This window comes from Bombina bombina, chromosome 5 (assembly GCF_027579735.1).
Source record: "Bombina bombina isolate aBomBom1 chromosome 5, aBomBom1.pri, whole genome shotgun sequence".
Classification (NCBI taxonomy): Eukaryota; Metazoa; Chordata; class Amphibia; order Anura; family Bombinatoridae; genus Bombina; species Bombina bombina.
The window spans coordinates 100,675,460-100,698,467 of NC_069503.1; the positions used below are offsets into that span (position 1 = coordinate 100,675,460).

Here is a 23,008-nt window from a genome sequence, read left to right on the forward strand (position 1 = left end):
AGAAGCAAAAGTATCGAATTTGTAAAATTTGGCAAATGTATGCAGTGAAGACCAAGTCGCTGCCTTACAGATCTGTTCAACAGAAGCCTCATTCTTAAAAGCCCATGTGGAAGCCACAGCTCTAGTAGAGTGAGCTGTAATTCGTTCAGGAGGCTGCCTTCAGGCAGTCTCATAGGTCAATCGGATGATGCTTTTCAGCCAGAAAGACAGAGAGGTCGCAGTCGCTTTTTGGCCTCTCCTCTTGCCAGAATAGACGACAAACAAGGACGATGTTTGTCTGAAGTCTTTAGTTGCTTTTAGATAAAACTTCAAAGAACGAACCACATCAAGATTGTGTAACAGACGTTCCTTGTTAGAAACTGGATTAGGACACAGAGAAGGAACAACTATTTCCTGGTTAATATTCTTCTTGGATACCACTTTTGGAAGAAAACCAGGTTTGGTACGTAAAACGACCTTATCTGTATGGAACACCAGATAGGGTGAATTACACTGCAAAGCAGACAATTCAGAAACTCTTCTAGCAGAAGAAATAGCTACCAAAAACAAAACTTTCCAAGATAGTAACTTAATATCTATGGAATGTAGAGGTTCAAACGGAACCCCTTGAAGAACTGAAAGAACTAAATTTAGACTCCAAGGAGGAGCCACAGGTCTATAGACAGGCTTGATTCTGACTAAAGCCTGTACAAACGCCTGAACATCTGGCACAGCTGCCAGACGCTTATGTAACAAAACTGACAGAGCAGATATCTGTCCTTTTAAAGAACTAGCTGACAGACCTTTCTCCAATCCTTCTTGGAGAAAAGATAGCAACCTTGGAATCCTAATCTTACTCCATGAGTAACCCTTGGATTCGCACCAGCAAAGATATTTCCGCCATATCTTATGGTAAATTTTCCTGGTGACATGCTTTCTAGCCTGGATCAGAGTATCTATAACTGATTCCGAAAACCCACGCTAAGCTAGAATCAAGCGTTCAATCTCCAAGCAGTCAGTTGCAGAAAAACTAGGTTTGGATGTTTGAATGGACCTTGGATTAGAAGGTCCTGCATCAAAGGTAGCTTCCATGGTGGAACCGATGACATATTCACCAGGTCTGCATACCAAGTCCTGCGTGGCCACGCAGGAGCTATCAGAATTACCGAAGCCTTCTCCTGTTTGATCCTGGCTACTAGCCGGGGGAGAAGAGGAAACGGTAGAAAGACATAAGCTAGATTGAACGACCAAGGCACCACTAAGGCATCTACCAACATCGCCTTGGGATCCCTGGACCTGGACCCGTAACGTGGAACTTTGGAGTTCTGACGTGACGCCATCAGATCCAGATCTGGAAGGCCCCATAGTTGAGTTAACTGGGCAAAAACCTCCGGTTGAAGTTCCCACTCCCCCGGATGGAAAGTCTGACGACTCAGATAATCCGCTTTCCAGTTGTCCACTCCTGGGATGTGAATTGCTGATAGATGGCAGAAGTGATCCTCTGCCCATTTGATGATCTTGGATACCTCCCTCATCGCCAGGGAACTTTTTGTTCCTCCCTGATGATTGATGTACGCTACAGTTGTCATGTTGTACGACTGAAATCTGATGAATTTGGCCTTCGCTAGTTGAGGCCACGCCTGGAGCGTGTTGTATATCGCTCTCAGCTCCAAAATGTTTATTGGGAGAAGAGATTCTTCCCGAGACCATAGACCCTGAACTTTCAGGGACTCCCAGACCGCACCCCAGCCTAAGAGGCTGGCGTCGGTCGGGACAATGATCCACTCCGGTCTGCGGAAACTCATTCCCTGAGACAGGTGATCCTGAGACAACCACCAGAGGAGTGAGTCTCTGGTTTCCTGGTCCATTTGTATCTGGGGAGACAAATCTGCATAATCCCCATTCCACTGTTTGAGCATGCACAGTTGCAGTGGTCTTAAATGAATTTGAGCAAAAGGAACCACGTCCATTGCCGCAACCATTAGTCCTATTACCTCCATGCACTGAGCTACGGAGGGTTGAGGAATGGCATGAAGAACTCGACAAGTGTTCAAAAGTTTTAACTTCCTGACCTCCGTCAGAAAGATCTTCATTTCTACCGAGTCTATTATTGTTCCCAGGAAGGGAACCCTTGTGAACCGGGACAGAGAACTCTTTTCTATGTTCACCTTCCACCCGTGAGATCTTAGAAAGGCTAGAACAATGTCCGTATGAGCCTTTGCTTTGTGAAGGGACGACGCTTGTATTAAGATGTCATCTAGGTAAGGTGCTACTGCAATGCCCCTTGGTCTTAGCCCCGCTAGAAGGGACCCTAGCACCTTTGTGAAAATTCTGGGAGCAGTGGCCAATCCGAAGGGAAGGGCCACGAATTGGTAATGCTTGTCCAGAAAGGCGAACCTCAGGAACTGATGGTGATCTTTGTGGATAGGAATATGCAGGTACGCATCCTTTAAGTCCACGGTAGTCATATATTGACCCTCCTGGATCATTGGTAAAATTGTCCGAATGGTTTCCATTTTGAATGATGGAACTCTGAGGAATTTGTTTAGGATTTTTAAATCCAGGATTGGCCTGAAAGTTCCTTCCTTTTTGGAAACTACAAACAGGTTTGAGTAAAAACCCAGTCCTTGTTCCGCTGTTGGAACTGGGTGTATCACTCCCATTTTTAGAAGGTCTTCTACGCAACGCAAGAATGCCTGTCTCTTTATCTGGTCTAAAGATAAGCGAGACATGTGGAACCTTCCCCTTGGAGGAAGGTCCTTGAATTCCAGAAGATACCCCTGAGAGACAATTTCTAATGCCCAAGGGTCCGGAACATCTCTTGCCCAAGCCTGAGCAAAGAGAGAAAGTCTGCCCCCTACTAGATCCGGTCCCAGATCGGGGGCTACCCTTTCATGCTGTCTTGGTAGCAGCAACAGGCTTCTTGGCCTATTTACCTTTGTTCTAGCCTTGCAATGGTTTCCATGCAGGTTTGGGCTGGGATGCGTTACCCTCTTGCCTGGTGGCTGTAGAGGTAGAAGCAGGTCCGTTCCTGAAATTGCAAAAGGAACGGAAATTAGACTTATTTTTAGCCTTGAAAGGTCTATCTTGTGGAAGGGCATGGCCCTTTCCTCCAGTGATATCTGAAATAATTTCTTTCAACTCTGGCCCGAATAGGGTCTTACCCTCGGAAAGGAATATTAAGTAATTTTGTTTTGGACGACACATCCGCCGACCAAGATTTTAGCCATAGCGCTCTGCATGCCACGATTGCAAAACCAGAATTTTCGCCGCTAATTTAGCTAACTGAAAAGCGGCATCTGTAATGAAAGAATAAGCCAACTTCAGGGCGTGAATTCTGTCCATGACTTCATCATAAGAAGTCTCCTTCTGGAGCGAGTTTTCTAGTTCCTCAAACCAAAAAGCCGCTGCAGTGGTTACAGGAATAATGCAAGAAATTGGTTGAAGAAGAAAACCTTGTTGAACAAAGATTTTCTTAAGTAAACCTTCTAATTTTTTATCCATAGGATCTTTGAAAGCGCAACTGTCTTCTATTGGTATAGTCGTGCACTTAGCTAGTGTAGAAACTGCCCCCTCTACCTTAGGGAGCATCTGCCACGCGTCCCTTCTGGGGTCAACAATGGGGAACATTTTCTTGAATATAGGGAGGGGAACAAAAGGCACACCTGGTCTCTCCCACTCCCTAGTCACAATATCCGCCACCCTCTTAGGTATCGGAAATGCATCAGTGTGTACTGGGACCTCTAAGAATTTGTCCATTTTACACAACTTTTCTGGGACCACCAAAGGGTCACAATCATCAAGTGTAGCTAGGACCTCCTTAAGCAGGGCGCGGAGGTGTTCTAACTTAAATTTAAATGCTATTGTATCTGATTCTGCCTGCTGAGAAACTTTTTCTGTGTCAGAAATTTCTCCCTCAGACAGGCCCTCCCTCACCGCCAAGTCAGATTGATGTGAGGGCACTACAGATAAATTATCCGCTGCGTCTGCTTGCTCATTTTCTGTATTTAAAACTGAGCTATCACGCTTCCTTGGAAAAGCTAGCAATTTGGATAAAAATGCTACGAGAAAATTATCCATTACTGCTGCTAACTGTTGCAAAGTAATAGGAATCGGTGCGCTAGATGTACTGGGCATCACTTGCGCGGGCATAGCTGGTGTTGACACAGAAGGAGAGGATAGCGGGCTATCCTCACTACCTTCAGCTAAAGAATCATCTTGGGCTACATCTTTAAGCGTGACTGTACGGTCCTTAAGCTGCTTGGACGCTATAGCACACTTTACACATAAATCTAATGGGGGCACCGCCTTGGCCTTTAAACATACAGAACAAAGGCTATCTGAAGGGTCAGACATGTTTGACAGACTTAGACAGCACTCCAATGCAATAAAAAATAATTTTTGAAAAAAATGTTACTGTGTCTTTAAATAATAAAAGTGCACACTTTATTACTAAAACATCAAATAAACATCCGATTTTAATGAAATTTTCACCACATTGTCTTAATGCTTTGAAAAGATTGCACACAAATTTTCAGACCAATTAACCCCTTAATGCCCAAACCGGAGCTATGAACAGCAGTTAACCGGTTAAAACACTACAGTATACTGCCACAGCCTCTACTGTGGCTTTTACCTTCCTTAGGGATTATTTGAGTAAGAAATAAGCCTCTCTGAAGTCCTTTCTGAGGTCTCTGGACTCCCCATGTGAAGCTGCATGAACTCTCTAGCAAAAACAACTGCGCAACTGAGGCGCGAAAACGAGGCCCCCTCCCTCTTGATTCCAGAGTGGTGGGGCCTTTTTGACTAGGTTAGGTGTCTAAATAAGTGCCAGGCGCCATAATAAACCCCATAAGTGTTTTAAAAGTCTCCAAAAAACCCTATTCGTACTGAATCATGCTAATAAAGCAAAGCCCACAATAGTGTCAACCAGCAATGAGCCCTTAATTTAAGCCATCATTTTATACAGAGTCTGAGAAAAATGGCTTACCTATCCCTGAGGGGATTTCTGACAGTCTTCTAGCATTACTTGGTCTTGTTAGAAAAATGACTGATCATACCTGAAGCAGTTAAGCCTGCAAACTGTTCCCCCCAACTGAAGTTCTCCGGTATTCAACAGTCCTGCGTGGGAACAGCAATGGATTTTTAGTTACTGGTGCTAAAATCATATTCCTCTCAGCAGAAATCTTCATCACTTTCTGCTTCAGAGTAAATAGTACAAGCCGGCACTATTTTAAAATAACAAACTCTTGATAGAAGAAATAAAAACTACAAATCTAACACCACAAACTCTTTACCCTCCCGTGGAGATGCTACTTGTTAGAGCGGCAAAGAGAATGACTGGGGGCGGAGCCTGAGGGGAGCTATATGGACAGCTCTGCTGTGTGCTCTTTTTGCCACTTCCTGTAGGGATTGAGAATATCCCACAAGTAAGGATGAAGCCGTGGACCGGATACACCAATGTAGGAGAAAAGTTACATTCTTGATCAGAAACCACTGTTTCTCTGGCAGATGCTGGCATAAGGGAATAAAACGATTGTGTGCCCTCCATTATTTAGCACACACCTCTATACTTTAAAACTCTGCAAAACAGGGTACTGTAAATGGTATAATCAGTGTATAACAATAAGGTGCAATCACAAAGGAATTTGGACCAAGTCCCAATATAAAATGCTGTGTAACGTATATGACTGCTTACCCCTGGTAAAAATGTCCCATTTTGAAACTGCCACTCATGTACTGTGGAGCTAACGCTGAAGAAGGCTTCAGATCCAAATTTCTTCATGAGGAACCACACCACTAGTAGGACTGCTTCAATGTGCCTGGCTTAGTGTACAGGTTCAACTCACTGCCGGTTTCCTGTAGCTTGTGAGATCTCTGCTCGCGACGTGCTCCATCGACCAGGGGCAATGGATTATGATGTCACTCGTAGTAAGCTGCAAACAGCTGTCACCAGGGGTAAGATTGCAGAGCAGGTGTGCTGAAAAAGGATATGCCTGTTGCTGAAAGAGTCTTAGTAGTTCACAAAAGAGGTAGGCGATCCATATGTAAAAACAAAGCTTTTTTATTTCATATCTTTAAAAATCCAGCAGAGGAAAATCAGATGCAAATGGAGGTGATGTAGTGTGAACTGGCTTACACGTTTCCGCAATGAGCCATAATCATAGTCTGGTTTTCAACTACATCACTTACAATTAAATAGTGATAGCATTAACTTGATTGGTTAATATTCAAAACAAATTACACACCCCCTATCTGATTAACCCTATATGCCTAATTTGGGAATTGGTCTACTCAGCGCATGTATTACTATAAATTCAATACCAATTGTGGATGCAGCTGTAAACATATCCCAGAATGTGTCACCAGTGTAAAAAGCAGTAGTACTACAGAATTAAAGAGATAAAACTGAACCAACTGTTACTATATCTATGTATGCAATATAAATTATAGACCAAATAAAACATTTCATGGTGCTAGCTGGACAGGTTCAATTGATGATCAACAAATAATTTTTTGTATACATGACATTATTTTGAATATGGGTAATAAAAAAATTCTTACATAAAAAGTGTCAAAGTAGACATCAATTAAATATCCAAAACTCATACTAGTACAGGTAGCCCTCAGTTTACGCTGGGGTTAGGTTCCAGAAGGAATGGTTGTAAATTGAAACCGTTGTAAATTGAAACCCAGTTTATAATGTAAGTCAATGGGAAGCGAGGGAGTTAGGTTCCAGACCCCTCTCAAAATTGTCATAAGTAACACCTAATACATTATTTTTAAAGCTTTGAAATGAAGACTTTAAATGCTAAACAGCATTATTATAAACCTAATAAAATAATCCCACAACACAGAATATATAATTAGATTAAGTTAAATGAACAAAAACATTTGCTAAACAGCATTATAAACCTAATAAAATAATCACACAACACAGACTTCATTTGCATTTTTCTGCAAACAGTTCTTTCTATGTATTCCAATCTGGACTGATTTATAGACAGGAAGATCTTGTTCCTTTGAAATCTGCTCGATAGCTCAGGTCTGGTTAAACTGATTAATTTCAGCTTGCTTGGCTTTGCTGCAACACAAGTGGACAGCTCCACCTACTGGCTATTTTAATAAATGTACTGCTTCTCAATGCTTTCCAATAGCAGTCACATGACTGGAAAAAAGGTTGTTATTCTGAAACGGTGTAAATTGAACCGTTGTAAATTGAGGGCCACCTGTATTGAAAATAGAATTTACACTAGAGAGGAAAACTAACATGATTCTAAAACATCTCATCAGGAGGAAAGGTAATATGTATTTTATTCCCAGTAATGTATTCGATCATAATCAGAATTCAATCCTAGTGGTATCCTAGTATGGAGTTTAAATACCAAGAACATTTCTCTTTTACATAAAAGCCTATGGGGCCTATTTATCAAAGGTCTTGCAGACCTGATCCGACAGTGCAGATAAGGTCCGCAAGACCTCGCTGAATGCGGAGAGCAATACGCTCTCCATATTCAGCATTGCACCAGCAGCTCACAAGAGCTGCTGGTGCCACACCGCCCTCTGCAGACTCGCGGCCAATGGGCCGCCAGCAGGGAGGTGTCAATCAACCCGATCGTACTTGATCGGGTTGATTTCCAGCGATTCCTGTCCGCCTGCTCAGAGCAGGCGGACAGGGTTAAGGAGCAGCGTTCGGAGCTTGATAAATGGGCCCCTATATCTATCACCTCCTCTTTTTGGAACATCTATTTTTTCTATAGCACACCATTTTAGTGAATTTAAGGCCTTATTGTGAAGTCTAGCAAAATGTTGCACCAACGGTGTGGAGATTTCTCCTGCTCCAATTGTAGAGAAATGCTCTCTCATTCTTGAGTTTATGTCTCTAGTGGTTAAACCTATGTATTCAATTTTGCAAACCTCACAACTTAAATAAATCACGTATGTAGAGTTACAGTTTAAGCAACTACCAATCTCAAATTCCTCTTGAGTAACATACGAGGTTAAAGTCTTGTTGATATTTGCAAAGTCGCAAGGCTTACACTTATTATGGCCACACCAGTACTTGCCCTTATGGCGCAACCAGGAAGTATTTGCTTTAGGTGTAGGTAATTGTGATGGAGATACTATGTTGCCAATAGTTTTACGTCTGTAAGAGCAACGTAAACCCTTATCCACTACAGACACTAGTTTGTCATCTGCTGTAAGAACTGAAAGGTGCTTCCTAACAATCTTACATACCTCTGTACATTGCTCACTGTAATTAGCAATGAAGGTGACACACTCAAAAACTATATTTTTGTCTTTTGAATGGCCTTGGAGAAAGGTTTGTCACAAGGCAGTGATGGGCCCTAACTCACAGGGGCCGCAGGTCAGTATTTAGGATCTTTATGGGCTGCATTATACATTTTGTCTGTTAAACAAATAATATATTTACAACAAATGTCCAGTTGCACAGGACAAGTTCTATGGCTCTTGTTTTGCCGACCTACCAGAAGCCCCCAAAGTGCACATTATCAGTCCTGCTTTATCTAGGGGCGCATGGTAACTAGCGCAGAGGGGCGCGCGGTAACTAGCGCAGAGGGGCGCGCGGTAACTAGCCCAGAGGGGCGCGCGGTAACTAGCCCAGAGGGGCGCGCGGTAACTAGCCCAGAGGGGCGCGCGGTAACTAGCCCAGAGGGGCGCGCGGTAACTAGCCCAGAGGGGCGCGCGGTAACTAGCCCAGAGGGGCGCGCGGTAACTTGCCCAGAGGGGCGCGCGGTAACTAGCCTAGTGAATACACTTTCCAAACAGATTAACACTTAGTTTTTTAATGGCCTAAGCTAATTTGATCTCGTTACTGAGTAGACAAAGGGTTGTCACTGCTATTTTGTTAGCAACACTTGTATTGTTTTACATGATTTTATTACCCCTGCTAAGGGCAGATATGTAGCAGGGTAAGGTTTATGAAGTCTGAAGTGTGCACTTATAATTCTAATGATTGGAAAACCTACGATTTTCAGAGTTTAAAGGACAGTAAAGTTAAAATTAAACTTTCATGAAGCAGATAGGACATGCAATTTTAAACAACTTTCAAATGTACTTTTATCATCAAATCTGCTTTGTTCTCTTGGTATTCTTTGTTGAAAGCTAAACCTAGATAGGCTCATATGCAAATTTCTTATCTTTTATTAGTGCATTTTAATAGCTTTTTACAATAAATTTTCTTCCAAGAAAGGTGGCAACCCTAAGAAAGACAGGTCTAGTTAATGTGTGCTATACAGATAACGTGCTCACTCCTGTGGAGTTTTTTGAGTCAGCAATGATTGGGTAAAATACAAATCTGTCAAAAGAACTGAAAGAAGGGGGCAGTCTGCAGAGGCTTAGGTAAAAGGTAATCACAGAGGTAAAAAGAATATTAATATATGTCAGGGTTTTTCCCTGCTTTGTTTGCCATGTGCATAGGGCTGCCACCTACCCCCGTTTTACCGGGACAGTCCTGGTCTGAGGCTCTTTGTCCCGTGTCCTGGAACTAGCCTCAAATGCCCGGGCTAAGCGCTACCCTGGCGCAGCAAGCAGCAGCGAGCACAGACTTTACAAAAAAATAAGCTGTCCAGAGGAGCGCTTAGCCCGTGGTTACTAAAAAAAATGGAGTAGGTGGAGTCTGCAGGAGAGAGGATGATGTGGGACAGTGGGAGGGGGGAAGAGGGTCGAGGAGGGGAGCAGCAGAGAGAGGCAGGACGCATGTTTTTTTTAAGGCTTCAGGTAGGCCTACCCTGCAACCAGGTGGATTCCGAAAAGGGCAGAGTGGTGAAAGAATCCACTGCGTTGCATCCAGGTGGATTCTTTTGGTTGCACGTAGCCAACATTGTTTTGAGGATGCGTGCGCAACTGGCGACAGACGCGTTACAAACGCGGTTATAGTATAGAAATTGTATATTTATTCTGCTTCAGTTAACCCAGGTGTAGCGCCTACTGAGTAGTGTTAAAAGTATCTAGTGATGCACTGAGGTATAAGCAGGTGGTGTCGTATAACTAAAGGGACCTGAAACACAAACATTTTTATTCATGATTTAGGTAGAACATACAATTTTTAAGCAACTTTCCAGTTCAATTATCAAATTTGCGTCATTCTCTTGGTATCATTTGTTGAAGGAACAGTAATGCACTACTGGTTTCTAACTGAAGACATGGGGTGAGCCAATGACAATCGGGGTGTATATATATATATATATATATATATATATATATATATATATATCTATGCAGCCACCAATCCATTCAGCAGCTAGAACCTAGGTTATTTGCTGCTCCTTTCAGCAAGATTGGAGATGTCATTCCCTGCAGATTTACATTGCTTAGCTCCCCAGCAAAACAGAAACCCTATAGTTGTGCATTCAAATAAATGTGTTATCCACCCTAATTTCACATAGATGATCCCAAAAAAGAGAAATACATAGAAAATCCACCTGGGAGAGTCCATGTGCATGGTCTAGGGAATAATTAGAACTGCAAACGATACTTTTAAACCCTTTGCATTGGCGCCAATTTGCCCAAAATAGGAGCTCTTGCTCCTCCTTGTGGATACCAATCTAATTACATGTTAAAAAACATAATTTATGCTTACCTGATAAATGTATTTCTCTTGTAGTGTGTTCAGTCCACGGGTCATCCATTACTTATGGGATATATTCTCCTTCCCAACAGGAAGTTGCAAGAGGATCACCCAAGCAGAGCTGCTATATAGCTCCTCCCCTCACATGTCATATCCAGTCATTCGACCGAAACAAGATGAGAAAGGAGAAACTATAAGGTGCAGTGGTGACTGGAGTTATAATTTTAAAATTTAGAACCTGCCTTAAAAAGACAGGGCGGGCCGTGGACTGAACACACTACAAGAGAAATAAATGTATCAGGTAAGCATAAATTATGTTTTCTCTTGTTAAGTGTGTTCAGTACACGGGTCATCCATTACTTATGGGATACCAATACCAAAGCTAAGTACACGGATGATGGGAGGGACAAGGCAGGAACATTAAACAGAAGGAACCACTGCCTGTAGAACCTTTCTCCCAAAACCAGCCTCCGAAGAAGCGAAAGTGTCAAATTTGTAAAATTTGGAAAAAGTATGAAGTGAAGACCAAGTTGCAGCCTTGCAAATCTGTTCAACAGAGGCCTCATTCTTAAAGGCCCAGGTGGAAGCCACAGCTCTAGTGGAATGAGCTGTAATTCTTTCAGGAGGCTGCTGTCCAGCAGTCTCATAGGCTAAACGTATTATGCTACGAAGCCAAAAAGAGAGAGAGGTAGCCGAAGCCTTTTGACCTCTCCTCTGTCCAGAGTAAACGACAAACAGAGAAGAAGTTTGTCTAAAATCTTTAGTTGCCTGTAAGTAGAACTTCAGAGCACGGACCACGTCTAGATTATGCAAAAGACGTTCCTTCATTGAAGAAGGATTAGGACATAATGATGGAACAACAATCTCTTGATTGATATTCCTGTTAGAAACAACCTTAGGCAAAAACCCAGGTTTAGTACGCAGTACTACCTTGTCTGAATGAAAGATCAGATAAGGAGAATCACAATGTAAGGCAGATAACTCAGAGACTCTTCGAGCCGAGGAAATAGCCATCAAAAACAAAACTTTCCAAGATAAAAGCTTAATATCAATAGAATGAAGGGGTTCAAACGGAACACCCTGAAGAACTTTAAGAACCAAGTTTAAGCTCCACGGAGGAGCAACAGCTTTAAACACAGGCTTAATTCTAGCCAAAGCCTGACAAAAGGCCTGGACGTCTGGATTCTCTGCCAGACGTTTGTGTAAAAGAATAGACAGAGCTGAAATCTGTCCCTTTAGCGAACTAGCGGATAAACCCTTTTCTAAACCCTCTTGTAGAAAAGCCAATATCCTAGGAATCCTAACCTTACTCCATGAGTAACTCTTGGATTCGCACCAATATAAATATTTACGCCATATCTTATGGTAAATTTTTCTGGTCACAGGTTTACGAGCCTGTATTAATGTATCAATAACCGAATCCGAAAACCCACGCTTTGATAGAATCAAGCGTTCAATTTCCAGGCAGTCAGCCTCAGAGAAATTAGGTTTGGATGGTTGAAAGGACCCTGAATTAGAAGGTCCTGCCTCAGAGGAAGAGACCATGGTGGACAGGACGACATGTCCACTAGGTCTGCATACCAGGTCCTGCGTGGCCACGCAGGCGCTATCAGAATTACCGATGCCCTCTCCTGTTTGATCCTGGCAATCAGTCGAGGTAGCAACGGAAATGGCGGATACACATAAGCTATGTTGAAAACCCAAGGGGCTGCTAATGCATCTACCAGCACCGCTCTTGGGTCCCTGGACCTGGATCCGTAACAAGGAAGCTTCGCGTTCTGGCGAGATGCCATGAGATCCAGATCCGGTTTGCCCCAACGACGAATCAGTTGAGCAAATACCTCCGGGTGAAGTTCCCACTCTCCCGGATGAAAAGTCTGGCGACTTAGGAAATCCGCCTCCCAGTTCTCTACGCCCGGGATGTAAATCGCTGACAGGTGGCAAGAGTGAGACTCTGCCCAGCGAATTATCTTCGAGACTTCCAACATCGCTAGGGAACTCCTGGTTCCCCCTTGATGATTGATGTAAGCCACAGTCGTGATATTGTCCGACTGAAATCTGATGAACCTCAGTTTTGCTAACTGAGGCCAAGCTAGAAGAGCATTGAATATTGCTCTTAATTCTAGAATGTTTATTGGAAGGAGTTTCTCCTCCTGAGTCCACGATCCCTGAGCCTTCAAGGAATTCCAGACTGCTCCACAGCCTAGAAGGCTGGCATCCGTTGTTACAATCGTCCAATCTGGTCTGTGAAAGGTCATTCCTTTGGACAGATGAACCGGTGACAACCACCAGAGAAGAGAATCTCTGGCCTCCTGGTCCAGATTTAGCAAAGGGGACAGATCTGAGTAATCCCCGTTCCATTGACTGAGCATGCATAGTTGCAGCGGTCTGAGATGCAGGCGCGCAAATGGCACTATGTCCATTGCCGAGACCATTAAGCCGATTACCTCCATGCACTGAGCTACTGATAGGCTTGGAACGGAATGAAGGACACGGCAAGCATTGAGAATCTTTGATAACCTGGACTCCGTCAGGTAAATCTTCATCTCTACAGAATCTATAAGAGTCCCTAGAAAAGGAACCCTTGTGAGTGGTAACAGAGAACTCTTTTCCACGTTCACTTTCCACCCATGCGACCTCAGAAATGCTAGAACTATCTCTGTATGAGACTTTGCATTCTGAAAACTTGACGCTTGTATCAGAATGTCGTCTAGGTACGGAGCCACCGATATGCCTCGTGGTCTTAGTACCGCTAGAAGTGAGCCCAGAACCTTCGTAAAAATTCTCGGGGCCGTGGCTAACCCGAAGGGAAGAGCCACAAACTGGTAATGCCTGGCTAGAAAGGCAAACCTTAGGTACCGATAATGATCTTTGTGAATCGGTATATGAAGGTAAGCATCCTTTAAATCCACCGTGGTCATATATTGACCCTCTTGGATCATGGGTAGGATGGTTCGAATGGTTTCCATCTTGAACGATGGTACCCTTAGGAATTTGTTTAAGATCTTTAAGTCCAAGATTGGTCTGAAGGTTCCCTCTCTTTTGGGAACCACAAATAGATTTGAGTAAAATCCTTGTCCCTGTTCCGATCGCGGAACTGAGTGGATCACTCCCATGATTAAGAGGTCTTGTACACATTGTAGAAATGCCTCTCTCTTTACTAGGTTTGTCGATAACCTCGAAAGATGGAACCTCCCTTGTGGAGGAGAGGTTTTGAAATCCAGAAGGTATCCCTGAGATATAATCTTTAACGTCCAGGGATCCTGCACATCTCTTGCCCAAGCCTGGGCGAAGAGAGAAAGTCTGCCCCCCACTAAATCCGTCTCCGGATAGGGGGCCCTGTCTTCATGCTGTCTTAGGGGCGGGAGTAGGCTTTCTGGCCTGCTTGCCCTTGTTCCATGACTGGATGCCTTTCCAACCCTGTCTGTAATGAGCAGTAGTTCCTTCCTGTTTTGGAGCGGAGGAAGTCGATGCTGCTCCTGCCTTGAAGTTACGAAAGGCACGAAAATTAGACTGTTTGGCCTTTGGTTTGGCCCTGTCCTGAGGAAGGGCGTGGCCCTTACCTCCCGTAATGTCAGCAATAATTTCCTTCAAGCCGGGCCCGAATAAGGTCTGCACTTTGAAAGGAATGTTAAGTAGCTTAGACTTGGAAGTTACATCCGCTGACCAGGATTTAAGCCAGAGCGCTCTGCGCGCCTGTATGGCGAATCCGGAATTTTTAGCCGTAAGTTTGGTTAGATGTACTACGGCATCTGAAACAAACGCATTAGCTTGCTTAAGGGTTCTAACTTTGCTCAAAGCCTCATCCAATGGCTCTGTGCGAATCGCCTCTTCCAGAGACTCAAACCAGAATGCCGCTGCAGCCGTGACAGGCGCAATGCATGCAAGAGGCTGCAATATAAAACCCTGTTGAACAAACATTTTCTTAAGATAACCCTCTAATTTTTTATCCATTGGATCTGAGAAAGCACAGCTATCCTCCACCGGGATAGTGGTACGCTTGGCTAACGTAGAAACTGCTCCCTCCACCTTAGGGACCGTCTGCCATAAGTCTCGTGTGGTGGCGTCTATAGGGAACATCTTTCTAAATATCGGGGGAGGGGAAAAAGGCACACCGGGTCTATCCCACTCCTTACTAATAATTTCTGTAAGTCTTTTTGGTATAGGAAAAACGTCAGTACACACCGGTACCGCATAGTATCTATCCAACCTACACAATTTCTCTGGAATTGCCACCGTGTCGCAATCATTCAGAGCCACTAATACCTCCCCTAGTAACACACGGAGGTTCTCAAGGTTAAATTTAAAATTTGAAATTTCTGAATCCGGTCTCCCCGGATCAGAACCGTCACCGACAGAATGAAGCTCACCGTCCTCATGTTCTGCAAATTGTGACGCAGTATCAGACATGGCTCTTGTGTCATCAGCGCGCTCTGTCCTTAACCCAGAGCTATCGCGTTTGCCCCTTAATTCGGGCATATTATATAATACTTCTTTCATAACATTAGCCATATCATGTAAAGTGATTTGTAAGGGCCTAGATGTACTTGGCGTCTCAATCCTACGCATCTCCCGAGCGGGAGACGCAGGTACTGACACGTGAGGAGATTTAGGCGGCATAACTTCCCCCTCGTTGTCTGGTGATAGTTTCTTTATCGGTACAGATTGACTTTTATTCAAAGCAATATCAATACAATTGGTACACATCGTTCTATTGGGCTCCACATTGGCTTTTGAACATGATGAACAAACAGTTTCCTCTGAATCAGACATGTTTAAACAGACTTAGCAATGAAACTAGCAAGCTTGGAAATCACTTTCAATAAGTTTACAAGCAATATAAAAAACGCTGCAGCGCTTCAAAAATACAGATATAATTAAACAATTCTTAACAAGAAGTGTATTATTAGCAGAGGATTGCACCCATTAGCAAAAGGATGATTAACCCCTCAATACCCAAAACGGATAAAACAGATATCAATTAAGATTTAACGCTTTTAATCACAGTCAGCACACTGTCACAAATCTGCTGTGACTGATTACCTCCCTCACAAATGAATTTTGCAGACCCGAGCTCTCTAGAGACGTCCTGGATCAAGGAGGAAGAAGCAGGAAGACTGTGCAAGAATTTTAACTGCGCAACAAGGTGGTAAAACAAGGTCCCTCCCACTCCTATCACAACAGTGGGAGCCCTGATATAACGGTTTCCATGCAGAAAAATATGTTAGCCATGTGGAAAAAAATCATGCCCAAAGCAATTTATCACCAAAGTACCTCACAAAAACGAATAACATGCCAGTAAACGTTTTATTAAAAAACATTTTCCAATGTCATGCAAAGTTATCACTAAGCCTGCTACCAGTCGCTACCACTGCAGATAAGGCTTAAGTATTATTTCAGTTTTAACAGTATTTTCTCAGTCAAATTCTAGTCCCTAGAAAATAACTCGACTGCGCATACATTTATCAGCCTGATACCAGTTGCCACTACTGCATTTAAGGCTGTACTTACATCATACGGTAACAACAGTATTTTCTTAGTCAATTCCATTCCCAGAAAATAAAGTACTGCACATACCTCATTTGCGGAGGACCCCGCATGCTATTCCCAGTTTCTGAAGTTACCCCACTCCTCAGAATGTCGAGAACAGCCAGTGGATCTTAGTTACGCCTGCTAAGATCATAGAAAAAAAAAGCAGGCAGTTTCTTCTTCCAAATACTGCCTGAGATAGAAAAACAGCACACTCCGGTGCCATTTAAAATAACAAACTTTTGATTGAAGAATAGATAAGTAAAAACTCCAGCTCCTCTCGCGACCTCCTTCTTTGTTGAGGGTTGCAAGAGAATGACTGGGTATGACATGTGAGGGGAGGAGCTATATAGCAGCTCTGCTTGGGTGATCCTCTTGCAACTTCCTGTTGGGAAGGAGAATATATCCCATAAGTAATGGATGACCCGTGGACTGAACACACTTAACAAGAGAAATAGAGAATCCTATTATCACCTAAAATTATATTAAAGTTAATACAATCTCAATAACTGTACAAAAATGCTCCAACTTATACATTACTCCCTAATTCCATCACAATCTTTACAATCTTACACAAACTATTTATAAAAGGTCAACAATTGCTGTGAATGTAGAGAAAGCTCTAAACCCCTAAGTGTATGGTTTTTCTAAAAGAAACATGTGAGATCATAATCTCTATTTAGGCCCCTAGAGGTCAACGTTTTCAATTTATTGATCCACCACATTTCTTTCTGTTTGAGCAACCTCTCCCTATCCATACCATTCCGGGTAGGTTTGATTTGATCTATGACCTGCCATCTCAATTGGCTGATGCCGTGTCCCTTATCTAAAAAGTGTTTTGACAGGGGAGCCTCCAAATTTTTACATCTGATACTAGACCCATGCTGGCTCATTCTATCCATGATTTTACGTGTCGTCTCACCTAAACACACTAAGGAACACAGACATTTAATTAAATAGACAACGAAGGTAGATTCACAGGTAAAAAAAAACTTTTCACATTATACTTTTTACCACTATGATAAAAGTCTGCACCTCTTATGATTAAACTGCAACTAGCGCAGTTCAAACAGTGGTAATTACCTGACTTTTTGCTGCCTGTGGTGGTCTGTATTGACCTTTTTCCAGGCCGCACATCAGATCTTATTAAACGGTCTCTCAATTTGTTTACCCTTCTATGGTCCATCAGAGGTGGTTCCTGGAAAAGAGCAATATCCCGATTGCAATCCCTAAGTATATGCCAGTTCTGCCTAACAATTTTCAAGATTTTATCACTAAGAGGGCTATGCTGTGTTATAAAGACCATCCTTTTTACTTTAGTTTCAGCACCTGTTGTAATGGTTTCTTTTAATGTACTCATGTTATTATGGAGGAATTGTGGGGGATAACCCCTATCAATAAATTTATCTGCCATTTCCTTAAGGTGCACCTCCCTTTTATCCCTATTGCTAACAATCCTGTTAACCTTTAATAGTTGGCTCTTCGGGAGGGAGTCCACTAAATGTCTGGGGTGAAAGCTATTATATTGTAACAAAGTGTTTTTATCATTGTCTTTTATGAACAGATCAAATTCCAAATAATTACCAGCCTTATAAACCCTAGTGTCTAAGTATGATACAGATTCCTCACTGTACCTTACAGTAAATTCCAATTCTCTGACCATAGAGTTAAGTTCATTTAAAATATAGAGTAAGGATTCCACATTGCTCCATCATACGCCAAACACATCATCGATATATCTTAACCAAACTGCTCCATGTTTTTTGAAGCATTCGTTCTCATAGATTATGTTTTTCTCAAATTTATTCATATATAGGTTGTCGATGGGGCAATGTTAGAACCCATTGCTGTGAACAAACCACTCGTCTTGAAATAGGAAATAATTCCAATATAAAATGAGCCTTAGGAGATCCTCAATAAAATGTATTTGCTCATAAGTATATCTCCTGTTCACCAATAGACACTTCTTGATGATCGCTTTACCCGTCTCGTATTTTATCGAGGCATATAAGCTTTTTACATCCATGGTGAACAGGAGATATTTTTCATTATGGAATTCCAAGGCATTAGCTTTTTCTAAGAAATGGCTAGTGTCTTTAAGGTAACTGGACATACCTTGTACCTCAGGTTGAAGTATTCAATCTAGGAACTTAGATATATTAGTGTACACAGAATCAACACTTGAGACAATTAGCGCTGCGGAATCTGTTGGCGCTCTACAAATAACCGATAATAATAATAATAATGGGTCTCCCTAGAGATCTATGATTATCTTTATGTACATTAGGTACCGTATAGAAAATAGGGTTACGGTGGGATGCTCTGTATAAGTAATCAGACAATTTCTTATCAATGATACCCATTTTAATTGCTTTCTCTAGGATGGCTGAAACTTCCTTTTGTATACTAGATAGGGAATTCCCTTTGAGCTTTTTTGTTTGTCTCTACATCATTTAGTCGTGACATGATCTCCTCTACATAATACAATTTATCCAATAAAACTGTGGCTCCACCCTTATTTTTTTTTGTTTTGTTAAGTGTACCTAGTGATGCACTGAAGTATAAGTGGATGGTGTCATATCATTAAAGGGATCTGAAACACAAACATTTTTCATTCATGATTTAGGTAGAACATACCATTTTAAACAACTTTCCAGTTAACTTCTATTATCAAATTTCCTATATTCTATTTGTATCATTTGTGAACCAATGACAATAACATAATTTATGTAAGAACTTACCTGATAAATTCATTTCTTTCATATTGGCAAGAGTCCATGAGCTAGTGACGTATGGGATATACATTCCTACCAGGAGGGGCAAAGTTTCCCAAACCTCAAAATGCCTATAAATACACCCCTCACCACACCCACAATTCAGTTTAACGAATAGCCAAGAAGTGGGGTAATAAGAAAGGAGTGAAAGCATCAATAAGGAATTGGAATAATTGTGCTTTATACAAAAAAAAATCATAACCACCACAAAAAGGGTGGGCCTCATGGACTCTTGCTAATATGAAAGAAATAAATTTATCAGGTAAGTTCTTACATAAATTATGTTTTCTTTAATGTAATTAGCAAGAGACCATGAGCTAGTGACGTATGGGATAGCAAATACCCAAGATGTGGAACTTCCACGCAAGAGTAAGTAGAGAGGGAGGGAAAAAATAAAGACAGCCAAATCCGCTGAAAAAAACAATCCACAACCCAAATAAAAAGTTTTAATCTTTATAATGAAAAAAACTGAAATTATAGCCCAGGAAGTAGAAACTGACCTAGTAGAATGAGCTGTAATCCTTTGAGGCGGGGACTTACCCGATTCCACCCGATGAATCAAAAGCTTTAACCAAGACGCCAAAGAAATGGCAGAAGCCTTCTGACATTTCCTAGAACCAGAAAAGATAACACATAGACTAGAAGTCTTTCTGAAATCTTTAGTAGCTTCAACATAATATTTCAAAGCTCTTACTACATCCAAAGAATGTAAAGATCTCTCCAGAGAATTCGTAGGATTCGGACACAACGAAGGGACAACAATTTCTCTACTAATGTTGTCACAACTTTAGGTAAAAATTTAAATGAAGTCCGCAACACCGCCTTATCCTGATGAAAAATCAGAAAAGGAGATTCACAAGAAAGAGCAGATAACTCAGAAACTCTTCTAGCAGAAGAGATGGCCAAAAGGAACAAAAATTTCCAAGAAAGAAATTTAATGTCCAGAGAATGCATAGGTTCAAACGGAGGAGCCTGTAAAGCCCTCAAAACCAAATTAAGACTCCAAGGAGGAGATACTGACTTAATATCAGGCTTGATATGAACTAAAGCCTGTACAAAACAATGAATATCAGGAAGAAGAGCAATTTTTCTGTGAAACAGAACAGAAAGAGCAGAGATTTGTCCTTTCAAGGAATTTGCAGACAAACCCTTATCCAAACCATCCTGAAGAAACTGTAAAATTCTAGGAATTCTAAAAGAATGCCAAGAGAATTTAAGAACACCAAGAAATGTAAGTCTTCCAAACTCTGTAATAAATCTTTCTAGACACAGATTTACGAGCCTGTAACATAGTATTAATCACTGAGTCAGAGAAACCTCTATGACTAAGTATTAAGCGTTCAATCTCCATACCTTCAAATTTAATGATTTGAGATCCTGATGGAAAAAAGGGCCTTGAGATAGAAGGTCTGGCCTTAACGGAAGTGTCCAAGGTTGGCAACTGGCCATCCGAACAAGATCCGGATACCAAAACCTGTGTGGCTATGCTGGAGCCACCAGCAGTACAAACGAATGTTCCATCATGATTTTAGAAATCACTTTTGGAAGAAGAACTAGAGGCGTAAATATATAAGCAGGTTGATAATTCCAAGGAAGTGACAACGCATCCACCGCTTCAGCCTGAGGATCCCTGGATCTGGACAGATACCTGGGAAGTTTCCTGTTTAGATGAGAAGCCATCAGATCTATTTCTGGAAGTCCCCACATCTGAACAATCTGAAGAAATACCTCTGGGTGAAGAGACCATTCGCCCGGATGTAACGTCTGGCGACTGAGATAATCCGCTTCCCAATTGTCTATACCTGGGATGTGAACCGCAGAGATTAGACAGGAGCTGGATTCCGCCCATACCAGTATCCAAGATACTTCTTTCATAGCCTGAGGACTGTGAGTCTCACCTTGATGATTGACATACGCCACGGTTGTGACATTGTCTGTCTGAAAACAAATAAACGATTCTCTCTTCAGAAGAGGCCAGAACTGAAGAGCTCTGAAAATCGCACGGAGTTCCAGAAAGTTGATAGGCAATCTCGCCTCCTGAGATTCCCAAACCCCCTGCGCTGTCAGAGATCCCCATACAGCTCCCCAACCTGAAAGACTTGCATCTGTTGAGATCACAGTCCAGGTTGGACGAACAAAGGAGGCCCCTTGAACTAAACGATGGTGATCCAACCACCACGTCAGAGAAGATCGAACATTGGGATTTAAGGATATTAATTGTGATATCTTTGTATAATCCCTGCACCATTGGCTCAGCATACAAAGCTGAAGAGGTCTCATGTGAAAACGAGCAAAGGGGATCGTGTCCGTTGCTGCAGTCATGAGACCTAAAATTTCCATGCACAAAGCTACCAAAGGGAATGATTGAGACTGAAGGTTTCGACAAGCTGAAACCAATTTCAGACGTCTCTTGTCTGTTAGAGACAAAGTCATGGACACTGAATCTATTTGGAAACCCAAAAAGGTTACCCTTGTCTGAGGGATCAAGGAACTCTTTGGTAAATTGATCCTCCAACTATGTCTTTGAAGAAACAACACGAGTTGATTCGTGTGAGATTCTGCAGACTGTAAAGACTGAGCAAGTACCAAGATATCGTCCAAATAAGGAAATACCGCAATACCCTGCTCTCTGATTACAGAGAGAAGGGCACCGAGAACCTTTGAAAAGATCCTTGGAGCTGTTGCTAGACCAAAAGGAAGAGCAACAAACTGGTAATGCTTGTCTAGAAAAGAGAATCTCAGGAACTGATAGTGATCCGGATGAATTGGAATATGAAGATATGCATCCTGTAAGTCTATTGTGGACATATAATGCCCTTGCTGAACAAAAGGCAGAATAGTCCTTATAGTCACCATTTTGAATGTTGGTATCCTTACATAACGATTCAATATTTTTAGATCCAGAACTGGTCTGAAAGAATTCTCTTTCTTCGGTACAATGAACAGATTTGAATAAAACCCCAGGCCCCGTTCCAGATCTGGAACTGGCACAATTACCCCAGCTGACTCCAGGTCTGAAACCCATTTCAGAAAAGCCTGAGCCTTTACTGGAATGCGTGAGAGAAAGAATCTTCTCACAGGTGGTCGTATCTTGAAACCTATTCTGTACCCTTGAGAAACAATGTTCTGAATCCAATGATTTTGAATCGAAAGGATACAAACATCTTTGAAAAATCGTAACCTGCCCCCTACCAGCTGTGCTGGAATGAGGGCCGCACCTTCATGTGGACTTGGGAGCTGGTTTTGATTTTCTAAAAGGCTTGGATTTATTCCATACTGGAGAAGGTTTCCAAACGGAAACCGTTCCTTTTGGGGAAGGGTCAGACTTCTGTTCCTTATTCTGACGAAAGGAACGAAAACGATTAGCAGCCCTATATTTACCCTTAGATTTTTTATCCTGAGGCAAAAAAGCTCCCTTCCCCCCAGTAACAGTTGAAATTATAGAATCCAACTGAGAACCAAATAATTTATTACCTTGGAAAGAAAGAGAAAGCAACGTTGACTTAAAAGTCATATCTGCATTCCAAGATTTAAGCTTGATGTGAATGTAGGTACCCATGTCAGAGCAACCTCTATAGCATTGCTTGGAAGATCCTAATGAGAAATGTGAGGTTTTAATAGGAGTCAGCTACCACCTAAATGCTGTCTTGATACATTTTTCTTTGAAGTCCATGCTAACCAGTCCCTTGCTAGAATCTTGAATTATGAAATCCTAGTCACCCAGAGGGAGCTCTTTGCCTAAATCTTTTTCCTATTTTTCTATCAGTGGGGTTTTGGAGTTGTATCTAAACTTTTGTATGGCCAGATACAGTTGTGAAATCATTTTCTTATAACATCACTTATTTTTAGTGTTCTTTTTAGGGTTTATTAATTACACGTGTTTAGTCACGCAAGGTGCGTCACAAATACCACACACATCTTTTGAATCACCTGACTTTATGTGATTTCTTACTCACTTATTTTTTACACAAATTATTTTGCATATGCACGTTAGATAACCTCTATTGTCATCTCGGTTACTAAGATGTTGGCGCATAGTACATTATTCTCTTTCCCAAAGAGAATTTTTTCTCCTAAGCCAAACCCCTAACCACATCCTCAACCACACCCATTTGCAAAGTGTCAGGGAATCGGC

The 23,008-nt window shown here is 42.0% G+C and overlaps 1 protein-coding gene across 1 annotated transcript in view; it reads right to left on the reverse strand.

Annotated features, from left to right (window-relative positions):
- Positions 1-23,008, reverse strand: part of LOC128659991 (oocyte zinc finger protein XlCOF6-like) — a 218,713-nt gene that overhangs the window by 187,038 nt on the left and 8,667 nt on the right. The gene's annotated exons all lie outside the window — the stretch shown is intronic.